The following is a 19,050-nucleotide window of genomic DNA, read 5'->3' on the forward strand; positions in this document are numbered from 1 at the left end:
AATATCTAATTACTATTGTTACTAATATTCTTTTGTAATAATTTTTATTTAATTCCTCCTTATCTAAGACAAAACTTGTAATTTTTATATTTTTTATGTTATTAAAAAATAGATTATATATATATATATAATTTATATTTGGAAAAAGATTGTTGTCAAGATCTTTATCAGTATTAAAAAAATTTATTTAACTTTTAACTAATGTAGTTATTTGATAAAAATATTGTATCAGTAAAAAAAATGTTCAAATAATGTTTAAGGGGACAGTTATTAAATATTGGCAAAACAATATAATATGAGACGTTTTAAAATCGTCCCCAAAAATAGTTTAGGGTACATTTATAAGTTGTTGTAAAAATATTGTTGGCATCAAGCGAAAAATGTTGCCAGAACTATTCTTTTGGCAACAATTTTTGCATGTTGTATAAAAAAGTGTTGCTAGAGACAAAAAATGTTGTAGTATGTTGTTGTTGTTTTGTTGTTGTTTCCACCTCTTGCCAATATTAAATGGTAAAAGAAAACATTGTTATATTTTAGAATAAGTTCCCAATATTTTCAGTCAAAGAAAATATCCTATAATTTATTATTTCTACGATTAATCATATTGAGAAATTTATTCCTAATCATATATATTTTAAATAATATTCCTTTTGAATTTTCAAAGGAAGAACACCCAACATTGTGGATTTTCATCAATTTGATTATCCTTGTTATGTTTTAAATATTATCACTTATTTAAATAAAGCCGATGAAAAATATTAAATGCTTATTCTTTTGGGATATTCTAAAAGGTATAAAGCATTGAGGGTTTATAACCATGATATACTAAAAGGTAAGGAATTAATTAATGTAATGTTTGACAATAAATAGTCTAATAATGAAAAACTAGAGCAAGTTTAAACCTTCCAATACAAGAAAACTGCTTGTTAGCTGGGTGAGTTTGTCAAGTGAAAAACACCTCGCAAATTATTGCAGTTACGGGATGAAAACCACCTCGCAATCCAGTTTTTTCCATCTCGCAATAGAGGGAGGGAAGTTTGAAATTTTGAAAAAAAAAGTTGCAGAGTGTTAAACACCCCGCAACAATGTTTTTAAAAAGTAATTGGAAAATTAAATATTACATTTACTGAGAAGTCAGGGTGGCTGGTGACTGTTTGTTGATTTTACTAACACAAAAGTTGTGAAGTACAAACCACCCCTCAATTCTCAACGCCTTTGTACGTTGCGAGGTGAGGGCCACTTCCCAAGTTTTTTTTGAAAATTTTGGAGAAAAATAAATCTAGCAATTAATGTTGGCACAGAGTAGTAGGTACATGTGTCAGACATGGAGGTTGCGGGATGAGAAGCACGTCGCAAGTGTCAACGACAATAATATTTGTTGGGTATTTCTCACCTCGCAAAATTTCTTTAATACAACTATTTCATTTTCATTTCCCACATTCAGTACACACAACAACCACCGAAAATCTCATTCTCTTTCTCTTCCCCCCCCCCCAACAAGCCACCAAAAAACCCCTAAAAATCTCATTTTTTTCTACAAACCAACACATCAAAACTCAAAGTAAAGTTGTTGGGTTCAAATTTCCTTTTATTGTTGGGTTCAAACTATAATAGTTGATGGGTTTCTTTTCATTTTCTTCATCCAACCCATTATTAAGGTACACATATGAATTAATTTATTTGTAATTGATTGTATGAAGTAGTTTATATGAATGAATTGGTTGTATGAAATGATTTGGATATGATATTTTAAAAATTTGTTGATGAAATTTGTATGATTTTGTTTGTAAATATGTTAAAATGTTAGAATATTATCACTATTATAATTTGGGGTTTTTTAATTATAAATTAGGATATGATAATTTTGTTTAAGAAGTTAAGAAGAGCAGAAAAATGTCTGGTAGAAGTAGAAGGATTGCGAAGCAGAAACAATATCTTCCAACACATTAGATAAGTTAGATCTAACATATTATTAGAGAAGTTAGATCTCTGACATTAACCCCTGAATAACTGAAACAACAAGACAACTAGCTCAGAGAGAAGTAGCACGTGAAAATGAAACATTGAGAAAAAAACAAATGGAGTTGGAGGAAGCATTGAGACTTTCACAAGAGCCAATAATACTTACACAACAACAAATTCAACAACGAGTGCAACAACAAATACAATAACAAATGCAACAACAAATGCAACAAATGCAACAATTATTTCAACAACAATATGGTGGTGGTGGATTTGGAGCGGTTGGTAACCAATGAGTGGTAGACGAGAATGAAGAAAAAAACGAATATAACGCGGACGTCTCACATCCCGAGTGAATAATATTTTGAATTTAAATATTTTAAATTAATTATGAATTTTTTTATATTAAGTATGAATTTCTTTATATTAAGTATGAATTTAAATATATAGAATTAATTATAAACTTATTATTTAAAAAAATAAATTTAAATGATTTATTATATTTATATTATTCTAAATATTAATTTTAATATTTAGAATAATATAAATATATATTTTTTATCATATACGTTACTATTTACGTTTGCATTTAACACGATATCTCAAAATATTTGTCAAGTGAATTCCACCCTGCAAGTTTCTTAATATTCAAATACTGCTAGGTGAAATTCACCCTGCAAGTCACCTAAAATACTGTTAAACCTGCTCTGAATCAATTGTGCCACCTGCTCTGAATCAACTGTTTCACATGAAACGAAGTTGTCTGCAAGTCTTGAAAAGCGTGTTTGCGGGTTGCTTTAAACCTCGAAACGTTGCAAGGTGAAAACCACCTGACAAAGTTGCGGGGTGCGAATCCCCTTGCAAAAATTTGCGACTAACGTTTTTGTAGGGTAAGGATAGCACCTCACAATTGTTGCGTTGCAGGATGATATTTGCGGGGTGATTTTCAGCTGACAAACTTAAGTTTTTTTTGTAGTGTTCGCAGATTTGAAACTTAACAAATTCCATATAAATGAAGTTTCGGGCTTGGTAGCATGGGTGGCAAAATGGACCCGTCCTGCGGGGAAAGTCCGTTTTGCCCGCACTTTTTTGCAGGACGGGGCAAGGTTTTAGGCCCGCTCTCCTTAATGTGTCCTCTCCGTCACGCCCCGTTTTTTGCGGACTTTTGCGGGCATGAGCTTTTTCATACAATTTTACTATTTTTAGGACTAAAAAGATCAATGCTCGCGGGCTTTTCCCGCCCTGCCCTAACTTTTTGCGGGACATGGCAAGGTTTTAGACCCGCACTCTTAAATATGCCCGTCCCGTTTTTTCGCGGGCTTTTGCGGGGCGAAAATGTCTATTTGCCACCCGTACTGATACCATGACTAGAAGGAAAGCATGTTATTTAAATCAAATGGATTTTCAAAAATAAGCTTGATAATCAAGATAATATAGTAATTATAAATAAAGATATACTAATAGCTTATGGCTATAACCAAGAAGGTTTTAGATCCGCACTCTCAAATATGCCCGCCCCATTTTTTCGTGGGCTTTTGCGGGGCAGATATGTCCATTTGCCACCCGTACTGATACCATGACTAGAAGGAAAGCATGTTATTTAAATCAAATGGATTTTCAAAAATAAGCTTGATAATCAAGATAATATAGTAATTATATATAAAGATATACTAATAGCTTATGGCTATAATCAGGAAGGTATAGATTACCGTGAAACCTTTCACTTGTTTTCAGGTTAGAAACTATTAAATTATTGTAATTTTTTGTTGTTAATCATGGAATCACACCTTATCAAATGGGTGCCAAAAATGCATTTTTAAATGGATATGTGAATAAGGAAATGTATGTAAAACAACCTCTTGGATTCTAAAATTTTAAAGGGTTTTTCTAACCTATGCAACATTGCATAGGATAAGGAACAATTAATACATTATTTCTTTCCATATAATTTATCATATTAATTATTTTTCTTTTGAAACGTAATCTTTTATATTTTCTCTCTCCCACTCAATTAATTGATCAACATAAATAATAATTAATATCGTAATTTATATTTAAAAAGTGGTGTATTAATGGTCCCTTATCCTATGCAATGTTGCATAGGTTAGAAAAACCTAATTTTAAATACCCAGTACATGTTTTTAAATTAGAAAAGAATTTATATGGTCTTAAACAGGCTCTTAAAGCTTCCGATAGACTCTCTTTAAAATTTTGACTCCCGACATTAGCAAGTGTAATAAATCATTGCATGTTTAGAAAACGGTAAAGCTAAAGAGTTTCAAACTAACAAACCACTAATATATATATATATATATATATATATATATATATATATATATATATATATATATATATATATATATATATATATATGAGGAGGATTATATTTACTCCAGGAGTAAGTTTTTATAATTTACTCCAAATCTAGACCATTGATTATTTTCAATCTATTGGTTAGAATTAATAAGTAATTAAATGTGGAGAGAGAAAACTATTACTTACTATTTTTAACCATTAGATTGAGAAGAATCAATGGTCTAGATTTGGAGTAAGTTATAATAACTTACTCCTGGAGTAAATATAACCCTCCTATATATATATATATATATATATATATATATATATATATATATATATATATATATATATATATATATATATATATATATATATATATATATATATAGTATAAAACAAACTATGTTCTCTTTCCTATTTTTTTTATGTCAAATTATTTACTCTCTCCGTTCCTTTTTAAGTGTCGTTTTAGAAGAATTTTTTTTGTTTCTGTTTAAGTGTCTTTTTATAATTTAATGTTATAATTTGTACTCCACCTCACATTTTTCAATTAGTTATTGAAAATAGAGAGTGTATGAATGAATTTATTTGGAAAGAGAAAAATAAATAAGGGTATGATAGGAAAAGTAACTCTAACAATCCACTATCTTGGTTGAAGAGTTTTTTGCTAAAATGACACTTAAAAAGGAACAGAGGGAATATCTTTTTAAAATATCAATGTGATATTTATTATTTATTTCCACTAACTTAACTTTATTTGTTGTATTTTAATCATATAATTACTCCACTATCTATTATTAATAAGTGTATTTATGTAAATGATATTTATTTTAGGGAAATGCTAACTAGTGCTCTAGGGACACTATTTAAGTGATTAAAGTGATAGATTTTTATTAAAATACGTGTGTTCAATGCATTAAAAATGTATTGAAAATTGAAATGTTGAATTTTATAAATAATATTTTCTTTATTTAGTATGCTTAAATTGTGCCATGAAGGCACTGATTTACCAGACCCTTTATTTTATCATTGAAATTAATATAATTAATCATTATTTTAAAAAATTTGAAATTATTAAGAAGGACATCTTTGTGAGACAGAGGGAGTAACTGTTATTGACCGAATAACATGATAAATATGTCATGTATGAGACTTAATTTGTTTTCATTAGCACTCTTAATATATCTTGATACTTGTTCCTACCTGGACCGTGAAAGTTGAGAAATCATCTCAATGGCTTACTTACCAGTGATACTAGACCATGGTTCACTTATACTAGTCTCGGCCCCATACAATAAAAACATGCAAATCCAAGAGGGAATGAATTGGTTATGAGGGAGACGTAAGGGGAGAGGCCAAACGAAAAATCAGGCGGGAGCTCAGAAAACCTAGAACATTTAATTTCTTAGCCTCAATCAATTACTGAAATAGGCATCAGAGTGTTTTCTTAGGTACCACATTCCTTTTTCTTCTTTCTTGACGTCTAACCAAATTGAGAAAGAACTTATTAATTAGAATGCTCATTTGACACATCACAGGCGTCGTTTGTGGGAAAATTCTATATACGAAGTTTTTGTTTTCATGCAAAACAATATGACGTCTTCCGGCTATGAGAAAAAACCCATAACGCGAAGGACATGGCTTCCCGAGAACACCCTTATTTGTTGGACAATTGACCGGTGGAAATACTTACACAATTTAGGAAGCAGAAACAGATAACCCTTCTTCGGCGGGAGGGATTTAGCAATCTCCAAAGCCAGTGACTATTTTCCATGGCACATCATTTATTATTTTAAGATATTTAGCAACAGCTATTAAATCTTCTCTCAAGATAACTGTTGAAATTTTGGTATAGCAGAACTCATATGTCCCATAGGATGTCGAGACATCTGGTCTGTTATCAACAACATATGCAAGATAAAGACAGTTAAAGTAGGTGCTGAAAAGTAAAGTGCATACAAGAATTGTTAACCCAGTTCGGTAACAAAAACACATACTCTGGGGGCATACCAAGTCATAAATGAAGTCCACTATCAGCAATATTAATTTAGAGCTAAACTAGTCCCAAGTTTACAACCCTCACTTAATCCTTACCTAATGACCCTTCTACCTAGGTCCTCCCTAGATATCGAATATCCCCGTCCCACTTCCAATCATCGCAATAATGTTGTACAATTCTCTAGTCCCAAGAGTTGTGGCAACGACCTAATATCCACAATCCTATACCCACAAAATAGAAGACACACTTCCATGATGAGGAGACACACTCCTATGTCGCGCAGGAAGTTGCACTTCCCTCCATACTCAACATTGACTCTAGACTAAGAACACATACTTGGAGTTACTTAAAAGCTTTATCCAAGAGCAATACTCCACTCATTACCTAAAGGCTTCTGAGTGAGAACACGATGACCATCCCATAAACCGGGTGGTTCATCGACAACGACAATCCTTATAATTTTACATGTTGGTCAACCCCTGAACCTAGGTTACAATAATTTTATTTATAACCTATTACCCAACTGGATTTGGACTTCTAATCACAGCAAATATGCTATTACAAATCTCCAAAAGATTCTCCTACAAAATAGGTCTTCAATCAAATCTTCCTAATTAATCTCCAAAATTAGAAAGTCTTCAATCAAACATATACTTATTTGATTCTTCCAGATTCTTCTTTGCGCCACATATGCTTGCATAATATTGGTTAGTAATATTTTGTATTGCTATTAATTGTTGAGTCAGATTCAATCAACAGCAGTTCTGATTCAGGCACGATGTCGAATGGAACATGTTTCGACATCTTCTTTGACATGTTGCTTCCAGATGTTCAAACACTTCAATACAACATGTTCTTCGGTCAAGTAGATCTTCAACCTGTTTTCTCTTCCAAGTATAATTCCTACTTAACTAATTACTGCTATATTAGTTTTACCAAACATAATGCCAATTCAAATAATAGAGAAACAACAATCTCCCCCTTTGGCTTATTTTGGCTAAAACTAATTTATACAAACTTTGCATTACAGAAGCTAAAAAAAATACAAAGATATTTAAATTAAGTACAACAACAGTAATTTGAAGTCTTCAAATAAGTCATTATTTTTTTTCAATCACTATATGTTTCAGTCTTCAGTCTTCGTCTATGATGTCTTAACATCATACCAGGACATCTTCTTGGCAGTCCCAACTCCAATGTTCTCTTAAATTTAAGGATCCCACGGATAACACATAGTTTCTCCCCCCTTAAAAGATGCTCTCCAGAGATAACATAAATAACCACTTCTCCCCCGTTTAGCCAGAAAAAGACAAAGGCTATTAAGAGAAAGAACTCACTATAGCACGGTAATTATTACACCACAGACACCAACTTTACATAGAAGGAGAAAAATATGAATTCATGGTGCACATGAGGAAGAAAATGTCAGATACTCCCTCTTAAACTGAGAACTATGCTACGAATCAAAAAAGACATCCTCTTGTAGACCATTAGAGGAAACACACCAACAGAAACAAACACTTGAACTATTCATTCACAGACACAAAGAAACCAGACCTCTATATTGGATAACTCAGAACAGAAGACACAATTTGTGTTCAAGACCCAAAACACAAGACACAAAAGAAAATATTTATAGAAAGAAGGAAAACTGCAAACAAGTACAGACTCTAAATATGACAACCTATTCGACATCTTTGCAAAGCAACTGCAAAAATATGACCTCAGACTTAGCAATGTTTGAAAACTACCCTTTTTCCCTATGTTTGCCACAAGTTGACAAACAAAACATTCACAAAACCAAACTCAAGACCACACCCATATCCGAACGAAGGACATGAGAACACACAAACAAAGACACGTAATGTGAAGAACAAAAAGAAACACAAAGACTCTAAATACCTAAGCAAAAATAACGCACCTAGACTATAACCCATTTCTTGGTTAAGAAACGCTACTTCAAAAAAAAACGGATCAGGTAAGGTTGTGCATCGGTAAGTTCATCAGAACCAATTTTTCCTGGAAATGACAGTTTCCAAAACATGCACGGAAGTCAAAACACGTGATACACACCATCAATACACGTTTTAGATGAAACATTTAAGAATAATCCCGGCTGGTCTTCAAGGATAAAACATGTCTTGAGATATGTCCTAACTTTAAGTTCGACATTGACCTACAACTTAAGTAGATTAGTCTTTAGAAGACTCTTCCATAAGATTAAAAGCAGTAGTGCACTGTCTTTGCTGGTCTTCAGCCTTCAGGTTCTGCAGAGAAAAATAAATTCTCCTAGAAACCACATACTCTCCCAAAGTCCAACTTGAGAGACCTGAGGCCAAATGATTAAATTAATCACCTTCATATGATTCAACCATTTATGACCTGTCAAGCATACTAAAATGTCGCGACATATTTGTCTGACATTATACTTCCCCGACTGTATTACTACAGCCTTCATCCATATACAGGTCCATTATCCCTCCTGTTATGAACTTCAATGCTCCAGTTGAAGATGAACCTTGAAGCACAGGATGAAGAGTTATAAGAGACTTCATCTTCCCATGGTGTAGGGTAACCACTATTACATACTCCACGTTGGACATTCAGTTGAGTATGACTTCATACTGTAAAATCATCTTGACTTTACAGACCCAAAATCATCAGCTCCTTAAGAGAGATATCATGTACCCTGAGCTGTTCACATAAGCAAGGACACACCCGATGTGGAAATTTTCACATATTCCATATAAAATGTTCTTAGCTTCCTTACTGTACAAGTTTCAGACTGCCACTATGTTCGTTGTTGAGGAAGAAACTAATTCCTTGAAAGACATGTTTATTAGATCCTCTATGTAATACAGTGAACTGACTTTATTTGAAATGTCGCGATAAGCAAGAGTCGCCACCGACTTTTATTTTATCCAAATTAATCGGAAAGGCTAAAAGAACAGAAAAAAACCTTTTTTTGAAGAAAATGGGTTCGGGGGGTAATTTATGCAAAGGGAAGGTGTAAGGCACCCTTTGCATCCATGGTTATCCATGGGCTCTTAATTGCTTTGCTCGTTTTAGAAAAGAAATGTAGAAGAAGTGAATACGGACTTTAGCTCGTAAATGAGCGTAGCCATTTTGAAGGTTTATGAGAAAGAATATGAAAATGTTTTTAGCCAGAGCAAGGCAATTAGGGGCAATTACCTTAATAATGTAGAAAATCAGTTCTTTTAGCCTTTCAGAGTGAAAGGGTCTATCCATGCCATAAGAGGGCAGGAAGCCTTTCATTTGGAGGTTGAAGGGTCGTCGCAATATCATTCGCCATAAGACTGTCCCATGCCATAGAGAGGCAGGTAGTCTAAGGGAAGGATCAGAATAGCCTTTCGTGGGCAACCAGAGGATACCTCAGCCTTTTCGTAGGCAACTTCCGAGGGTCGAGGTCATATTGGTGTATCGAAGGCAGCATCATTAGGGTCTTATGACCTTTGCATAATCGAGGCAACATGGCTGAGGTATCCTCGTATTCGAGGGACATGGCTATTCTGCAAAAGAAACACAAGGCAACAGGCAACAGGCAACAGGCAACAAGGCAACAAAGGGGTTACCAAAAAGCGTGCGTGGGTGCAACAATCACGTGATTAATTCAGATATTTATCTTGTAAAATTTAAGTGATTCTAAGTTCAATTCAGGGTTATCACTCCCTAGGATTACTAACCACAATAATTAATATTAACAGTAATAATAGCAATATGGGGAAGGGGAAAGAGAAACCAGCGGGTTTGACAATAATAAAAGCAAAAAAGATAAAAGAGACTAGAGTTTTAGGGTTACCGACTATCTGAGCTTTGGCGGTGGGCAAACCCTGAAAAGGTGGGAAAAAATAGAAACCAAAGGGGAGTGAGTGCATTATCAATTCAAACGATAATTAGGGTTAACCCTAATTTGATAAATAAAATAAAATAAAATAAAACAAATATTTAAGATAAAAATAACACTTAGCTTTTGATTTGATCTGATATGGTTGGCAGTCGGAGGTTGCCTCGGGGTTAACCCTGAAAAAGGGGCAGAACAAAGGTAAATAGAAAAAGACGTGAGTGTAGGCGGAGTTCATTATATTTGAAGGTAAATCCTAATTTTAAATAAAATAACAAATATTTAAATAAGGGTTAAATCGGGACTTAGCTTCGTAAAAGGCGTGGCGCGTGATCGGGAGGTATCTGAAAGTAACCCTAAAAAGAATGCACAAAGAGAAAAGAATTTTTTCAGTGTATGGCAAATTCTCACAAACCCTGATTCGGGCGTAGATTAAATAAAGTTGGATTTAATTAATTGTTGGTTTTCGACCCAATTAATTAAATCGATCGGAAATAAAATTAGGATTATTTTTAATGAATTAATCGAAATTAACTTGCTAATTAAAACAATTTAACAATTTAAATTATTTTAAATAAAATAAAATCGAATAATCGATGATAAAAATAAAATAAAAAAAAAAGTTTGTTAAGATAAAAAAGTTTTTTAGAGTTTTGTCAAAAAAAAGGAAAATATCTATATAAAACTTATATATATAAATAAATAAAAAGAAATATTTTATGTAATTAAAAAAAGAAATTAGAAAACTTATCTCCTGATCCTGTGTGGCGGGTGTGAAGAACTATGATGCATCTGCATTTTCTGGAGCGTTGGATGATTCTGGAAATTGATTTAACGGTCAGATGCTGAAGATGCATGATACGCATATGGGCTAGCGTGTACCAGATCGGCCTGCAAGTTATCACATAACAATAACCAAAATATAGCGTGGAGGGTAGGGTTCGAACCCAGGCCCTCACGCTGATCATCACAATGACTTTACCAATAGAGCTATTCACTTTCGCTGATAATAGAAAAGCGCATGAATAAGATAAACAAAATTTAAATCATGCCCAGAATTTTTAAAAAAAAGAAGGAACGCGCGTTTTACTGTTCCATCGTCTCCCTCCTTCAATTCTTTGAACCAAACACCTTTGGCTACGGTTTTTGGGGACGTGGCCATAGCCCTGCAAAAATTGAATTCAGTAATACAAGCGCAATAAACCAATAACAAAGACCCAGATCGACTGTAAATGATGCCACGAATCCAATGATCCCCTTGATTTTGTCCGAAATCGTCTCTATGCGAAACCCCCATTTGAGAAGCAAGGAACCCTAACAATGGCGTTTTGTATTCCCTGCATCAAAACTCAAAACCAACGATCCAGACAGCTTCTATGCGTCCATATGAACACAGATATGCGACTAAAAAGTATTCATGATGCATAAATTATCGGAATCGAACTAGACAAAATAGGTGCAAACCGTAGCTCTGTTCTTACAATTCTGGGCGTTTCAATCAATGGCGATTATCTCAATAGCTTCAGAAGGCGGCGAGGGGTCGTTCTTGATGCTCAGAATTGCTTGAGTTAGCCTGTAATGACCTTTTGCTATGGCACTTGAATTCCCGATTTATGCAGCTTGTACGTGGTTATGGAGTCTGCAAATCCTTGTCCAGCAAAAAAAGGTCCCTTTGGTCTGATCAATTTTGTGCTTTTATATTGCTTGAATTAGGTTAGAATCATGGAATACAATCTTTGCAAATCAAGATTTTGATATTTGATTTTAGCAAGAATATTGAATCTTTCTCTTTTGGTTTTCAATCAAGCTTGTACGACTCTTTCTTCCCAAAAATCAGATTTTTATGACCTCTTTTTTATTATTTTATTATTCACTTCATCACTTGTGATATATCCATTTATTTAATATTTTTAGTGATTTATTTAATATTTAAATGAATATAAATTCCCATAAATACAAATAAAATCATAAAAAATAAAGTGATGGATTTAAAAGTTTCTCTTAGGGTCATGGGCCTGTTCAAATTCCAAATGATAATCCTATTAGTCATAAATCTCAAATTTACTCATCTTGACTTCCACTCATTTCCCACATTTTAGCCGACTTATTCAATTCATAACTTTCTCAATTTTTATCGTATGAAGATGTTTTAGGATGTTTTGGAAAGCTCAAGATGTCCTGTAAAAGCCACTTTGAGGATGTTGTCAAAAAATCAGAAGTTTTGACTGTGCTTTGACCACAATTGACTTTTAGGTCAAATCAGTCGACTGTTGACTTTCTGCGTAATTGAGCGATTAACTCTTTGAATTGAGCCCTGAATTTTGTCATGGAAGTAGTTTAGAATATCATAGACCATATGAGATGCCTTAGAGCTTTTGAACCATTGATTTTTCCTCAGAACCACGAAACCCTAGTTCTTGAACCTTGTTTAGGAGAGGGTGTCTTTGAACATTGTGCCTTGACTTGAGTTTGAACAAGAGAAATAGTGTGGGCTAATTTTGGGGTATAACACTCTATCTGATGTTTCTCTTCTAGCAATTTTTGGATTTAATTGCCATCTTCAGAAGTATTTCCTTTCCCATACACCCTTGTGTATAAGGCTAGAAGCTCTGTATACTGCTCCTGTTATATTCAGAAACACCACTTCTGAATATAGTGATGAATCGGTTAACAACCAGTATTCAAGATGTTCCAACATCATTTAGGACATCAGCTTTGAAAGCTGAATCTGGTTGTCAACCACAACCACTAAGAGAAATAAACTCTCAATAGTTAGTAGCTCTCTTAATAGTTACTCAGCCACATAGAGAAAAATAAATTCTCTATACCTTTCCCGAGCCTTAAGAGTTCTGAATGGAGAAATACATAAATCTTCAGATAAATACTTCATCTCCCATTTGTATTCACCTTTAGTCTAATGCACGACCTCCTGCGTACCTGTGACTTAGCTTGTTTCTTCTTCATGACAGAAGTCGTGACAGCCTCCTTCATCACAACAAATCCGGAACAGGTCAGTGGTTCGACCTTGTGCTTTATTCTGGACAAAACTGGCCTTCCTTTGTTAAAAGATAAATACCTTTGTTAAGAGATAAATACCTGAGAATATGTCTTAACATAGATTTAGCAACTATGTTGTCTAGAAGAACTACCATAGTAATCTCTGTATAACTCTTGTAAGGGATAATAGACCTTCAACAACTGAGCATGATTCACACCTCATGAATATATGACCAGACTTCCTATCTGACATTAAGGTGGTAGGAGCCAAACTTCTTCACCTTAATAGGATATTCCCTCTAATCAGGTATCTGAGGCAGAAGCATTCAACAAGTGGTAATATTAGCACAAAACCATGACCACCTTAGCTTATTCAAGGCTCACTTATTCACTTCAGCCCTAGTGCATAGCCAACTGTTCCAATATTAGCACAAAACCATGACCACCTTAGCTTCTTCAAGGCTCACTTATTCACTTCCTCAAGCTGAAACAGAAGAATCAATCCAATGAACTGGATGATACTTCCAGAGTGCATATTCTTATCAACCACTGAGCTTAGGTTGATATGTTTATCATTACCCTTCCTTGGATAATAGTTATTCTTTGTTTAGAACCAGAGTTCCATGCTCTCATATACTTGACACATGAATCAAGTTTGAGTAAACAACCTCCATCCTATTTGCAGAAAAAGCTATCAACCTCAAACCTTTGGATAACGGCTGTCTTAAGTCCTTTTCTCTGAATTTTTGGTTCCTTTGGTCAGGAGAACCTAATATATTTCAGAGATAAGTATAGACTTTATACAAGAAGAACCTTGTGGAGGTGTCCTTCAAATACAGCAGCATGCTAAGCTTCTGCCTTTCTACTTCATTGGATCAGAAATAAACCAACCCAAGAAGAATCCCATATGTTGCTCATGTCCTGATCAACATATTCATCTAAGACAAGTTTCTAGCATTGAAACTTCTTAGATCCAGATGCCTCCTCTTCCAGATCAGGAGTAGGTTCCAAACATATGTGATCAATACACATTTGTTCAGCCCCCAAAGCATCTGTTGTGCAATCTCTTTAACCAGCAAAATTCTGCATAATTTGCTGATATAATGTCTCAACATTTTCTAGAACATCATTCAAGGACTGCACCAAGAGACCCTTCAACAAAGACCTGTGGTTGGCCTTCCAGAGAGGAGAACAAAAATAAATTACTTTCTTTCGATCTCCTATCAATGAGCTTATTGAAAATGCCTTTATGAGTGGGCTTGAGACAAACCTCAAGTATTTTTGGCTACTTTAATAAGTTAATCGACATAATCCTCCTACACGTATCACATCACCATGGGATACATCTTCAGAAGATACACTAGGAGTTTTCCATTAGATGCAGCAGAATAAACGAAAAACTCCTCCACCAAGCTTCAGGCACAACATGAGTCACTGCTCTCGTGACAGTCTCAAGGCAAGGTCTCCACACACCTTGTCACGAATAGTCCATCCCCCACTTCTAGGGACCATTCTTAAACATATGAACTGACCAAGTCCATACAACCTTTCAACAAAACTAACGTTCATGCATATGAACCAGGAAGTATCTTCCCAGGATCTCATCCAGAGATAGAACACGATGCCAGCTCGGATACCAATTGAAATTCTGGTATAGCAGAACTTAGATGTCCCATAGGATGCTGAGACATCTGGTTTATTATCAACAACATATGCAAGATAAAGACAGTTAAAGCAGTTTCTGAAAAGTAAAGTGCACACAAGAATTGTTAACCCAGTTCGGTGACAAACACACCTACTCTAGGGGGAATACCAAGCCAGGAATGAAGTCCACTATCAGCAATATTAATTCGGAGCTAAACTAGTCCCAAGTTTACAACCCCTCACTTAATCCCTACCCAATGACCCTCCTACCTAGGTCCTCCCTAGTTATGGAATATCCCCATCCCACTTCCTATCATCACAATGATGTTGTACAGTTTTCCACTCCCTAGAGCTGTAGCAATCACCTAATATCCATAATCATGTATCCACAGAATAGAAGACACACTTCCATGATGAGGAGACACACTCCTATGTCGGGCAGGAAGATGCTTTTCCCTCCATACTCAACCTTGAATTTAGACTAAGAACACATACTTGGAGTTACTTAAAAGCTTCCTCCAAGAACAATAATCAACTCGTTACCTAAACGCTTCTGAGTGAGAACACGATGAACATCCCACAAACCGGGTGGTTCATCGACAACGACAACCCTTATAATTTTACATGTTGGTCAAACCCTAAACCTAGGTTGCAATACTTCTCTTTATAACCTATTACTGAACTGGATTTGGGCTTCTAATCACAGCAAATATGCTGTTACAAATCTCCAAAAGATTCTCCTATAAAATAGGTCTTCTATCAAATCTTCCTAATTAATCTCCAAAACTAGAAAGTCTTCAATCAAACATATTCTGATTTGATTCTTCCACATTCTTCTTTGCGCCACATATCCTTGCATAATATTGGTTAGTAATATTTTGCATTGCTATTAATTGTTGAGTCTGATTCAATCAACAACAATTCTGATTCAGGCGTGATGTCGAATGGAACATGTTTCGACATCTTCTTTGACATGTTGCTTCTAGATGTTGAAACACTTCAACACAACGTGTTCTTCTATCTAGTAGATCTTCAACCTGTTTTCTCTTCCAATTATAATTCCTACTTAACTAATTACTACTATATTAGTTTTACCAAACATAATGCCAATTCAAATAATAGAGAAACAACAACTGTGAGAAATGGATCGAACTCTATTATGTCGAAGGGTAGCCTCTGGTTTGACAGAGAATATGCATGAGGTCGAAGCATGTTTGCATGCTGCCATCATAGACATACATACTATAGGTAAAGTGTGTTCTAGTATGTGGGTGTCGAAATGTTAGGGTTGTTAGTATTTTGAATTGGGCTGGTTTGTTATGTCCAATTGTTTAAATTAGCTTGTTCATAAGTTAGCTTGTAATGAGTATTTGTGAGAAAATCCCATTAGTTTAATATGTTAGGTTTATAATAAATAGCATACTAGTCTCTCATCATTGCATATGACAAATTCTAATTTAGTGTGAGAGGGTTATTTGTTATTCTTGTAACACTTGTAATCTTGATTCAAAGAGAAAGTAAAGAATAACAGTTATAACCAATTCCTTGTTGTTCATTTTGCTTCACATTGTGTTCGTTATTATACTCTATTCTTTGCATCATTTTCACAACAAATTGGTGCAGTGAGCTTGAAGAAGATGACTTCAACAAAGCAGGAGATTGAAAAGCTCACCGGAGTGAATGATTTTGGTCGGTGGCGTTTAAAGATGAAAGCTCTACTGGTCTAGCAGGGTTGTTTGGAAGCGTTGAATGGAGGGGAAGCTATGATTGAAAAATCCCACCGCATAATTCTTTTGAGCCTTGATGATAAGGCTCTTAGACATGTATCAAAGGAGACGACGACATCAGGGCAATGGGTGAAACCTGAAAGTTTGTACATGACCAAATCGCTGATAAATTGACTCTACCTAAAGCAAGCATTCTCTTAAATAAAATTAATTATATTTTGCAAATAATAGGACAAGTAGATGCACTTCCACCACATCCTCAAATAGTCGATTGGTTGGCTTAACATCCTCCCTATTAATTATTCTAACCTTTAAAATTCACAAGCAAAACAAATCAATTTCCTCTCCCCGCACGATTTAATTTTAATAAAGATGAATTCTTTATCAACCAACCAAACGTATTTCGAACTACGATGACTTTGAATTTCTCATTGCACTATGAGAATACGTAGGCACACGGTTACGAAACCACGGCGAGTCAACTTAAAACATTTTCTTTTATTACTCTTCTTTGTAATTAATTCATTTCTCTTTGTAAATAAATGATTAAAGCAGAATAAGTAATAAATAAACACACCTAGTAACCCAAAGATTAGAGAAGGTTCCCTTTGAGTACAAGGGAGGTGAGGGGCGCCTAACACCTTCCCCTTGCCTAACCGACTCCCGAATCCTTAACTTGGTTACAACGATCGTCTTATCCATACCTTTAGGGTTTTCCTATTATATTCCCGTCCTTAGGACAAATAAATAATATTGGAGACTTCATTGAACTTTTTGTCGGTCGTGAGAGCTGGCGACTTCACTAGGGACTATCCTAAAGAGTGTCTCGCCTACCCTTTAGTATTAAGGTTTACATGTTTGCTTTATGTGCTTTTTCCTTCTCTTATTCTACTTTTATTTATACTTCATTTTAATCTATTATGCTTTTATTTCATCTATATATACCAGTGGTTTATTTTTGGGAATTATTTGTGTTAGATGTTTTACACCCAAACGTCCGAGAAAAATCCTTAGAAATAAGGAGTTGTCTAATGGCCAAGAGGGTTTAACATCCCTATGATTTTTTGCGATAATTTCGCTTATAGTGGATTGGTTTCAAAGAATTATCTTTGGGAGGGCTAACCTTTCTTGAAGATGAAACTTTTGATCGGTCAATGACTCTGGGGACCTTACCTTAAAAACAAATCCTCATGGTGAGACTTTGAACGACCCATAAGACAAACGTCTTACTAAGTGTATGTAGAGGCTCCGCTTATGGGATGCCCTTGAGATTATCCACCTTGGATTAGGATAGCCTTAACATTAGGGTGGAGTCTCATTTGCGATCAATGACCTTACATGTTATTCATGAAACTCTTTAAGAGACACCCTTGTGAGAGGTGGGTAGAAAAGACTTAGAACTTTTATAGGAGACCTCATGTTGGTTGTTCTATTAACATCCTGTCCTTCATGGGGAACCCTTCCGTGAAGAACTTCTTGTCACTATCCATAAACTCGTAAGGGTTTTCTTTTGGCTATCCATCCCTAAAACCCATATAAGGTGTCCTCATTTCCATATCTACCCCAACACCGGTATAGGGTATACAAGCTTTTTAATAACCAAAGTTTTCACCGGTGAAAATAGCCGCTCTATTGTATGCTATTTTAGGTTCGGTAACCAATATCTAATAAGCATTTTTGAAGAAAAAAATAACTAGAGCTCTTTATGCCATATGTTAGATGACGTTAACTTTAACTATAGGGGGTGAATAGATCCCCAAGTTAAAAATTATCTTTTAAAATAGTTTTTAAAAATCAGAAAAACTATGGCAAGCAGAAGATTTGACCTAGAACAAATTAGTCATCTAAACCAAATCGATTATTCAAAACTCATATATGCGCACACTCGTAAGAAATAAATAACAATGATAAGCAAATTGATACACCCAATTCTCAACCATTTGTTTGAATAGGCTTACTAAGGTAACCTATTTCCAATGAAATTATTAAGAAAAATATAAAGTGACAAATTATCGAACACTTGGCGTGCGATCGATTTTTCAGATTTTCCTTTCAAGTTTGTTTATATCAAAATCCTCTTACAATCAATTTGATTTTAAGGAAATCAACAAACCAATTTTATGAAAAGTAAATGTGAGAGAGAGGACACAAGGAGTTATTTAGGCAGTTCACCGATTATCCTCGCTACGGCTACGTATGTCCCTAATTCCAATTTGGAATTGAGATATCAATCTTACTATTCAAAAAATCGTTTACAATAGAAATGTAGAAATCCAACCCTACAAACCATATGGTTGATGTTGATCCTAACACTTCTCTTCTCTTGATCTGAGTTTGATCAAGTCACCCAACAATACCAATTGATTCACTGTCTCGCGCTACTCCTTAGCAAGATATCACCATTCTTCAAAGCTTTCACTCGGTTGAATCCAAATTGCAAATTGTTGTCACCCAAGATTACCAATTGATTCACCGTCTCACATTACTCCTTTGCAAGAACCTTCTATATTCTTCAAAGCTTTCACTCGATCGAATCCAAATTGCATAACTCTTGCTAAAAC

This window comes from Vicia villosa, unplaced genomic scaffold, assembly GCF_029867415.1.
Source record: "Vicia villosa cultivar HV-30 ecotype Madison, WI unplaced genomic scaffold, Vvil1.0 ctg.000283F_1_1, whole genome shotgun sequence".
Classification (NCBI taxonomy): Eukaryota; Viridiplantae; Streptophyta; class Magnoliopsida; order Fabales; family Fabaceae; genus Vicia; species Vicia villosa.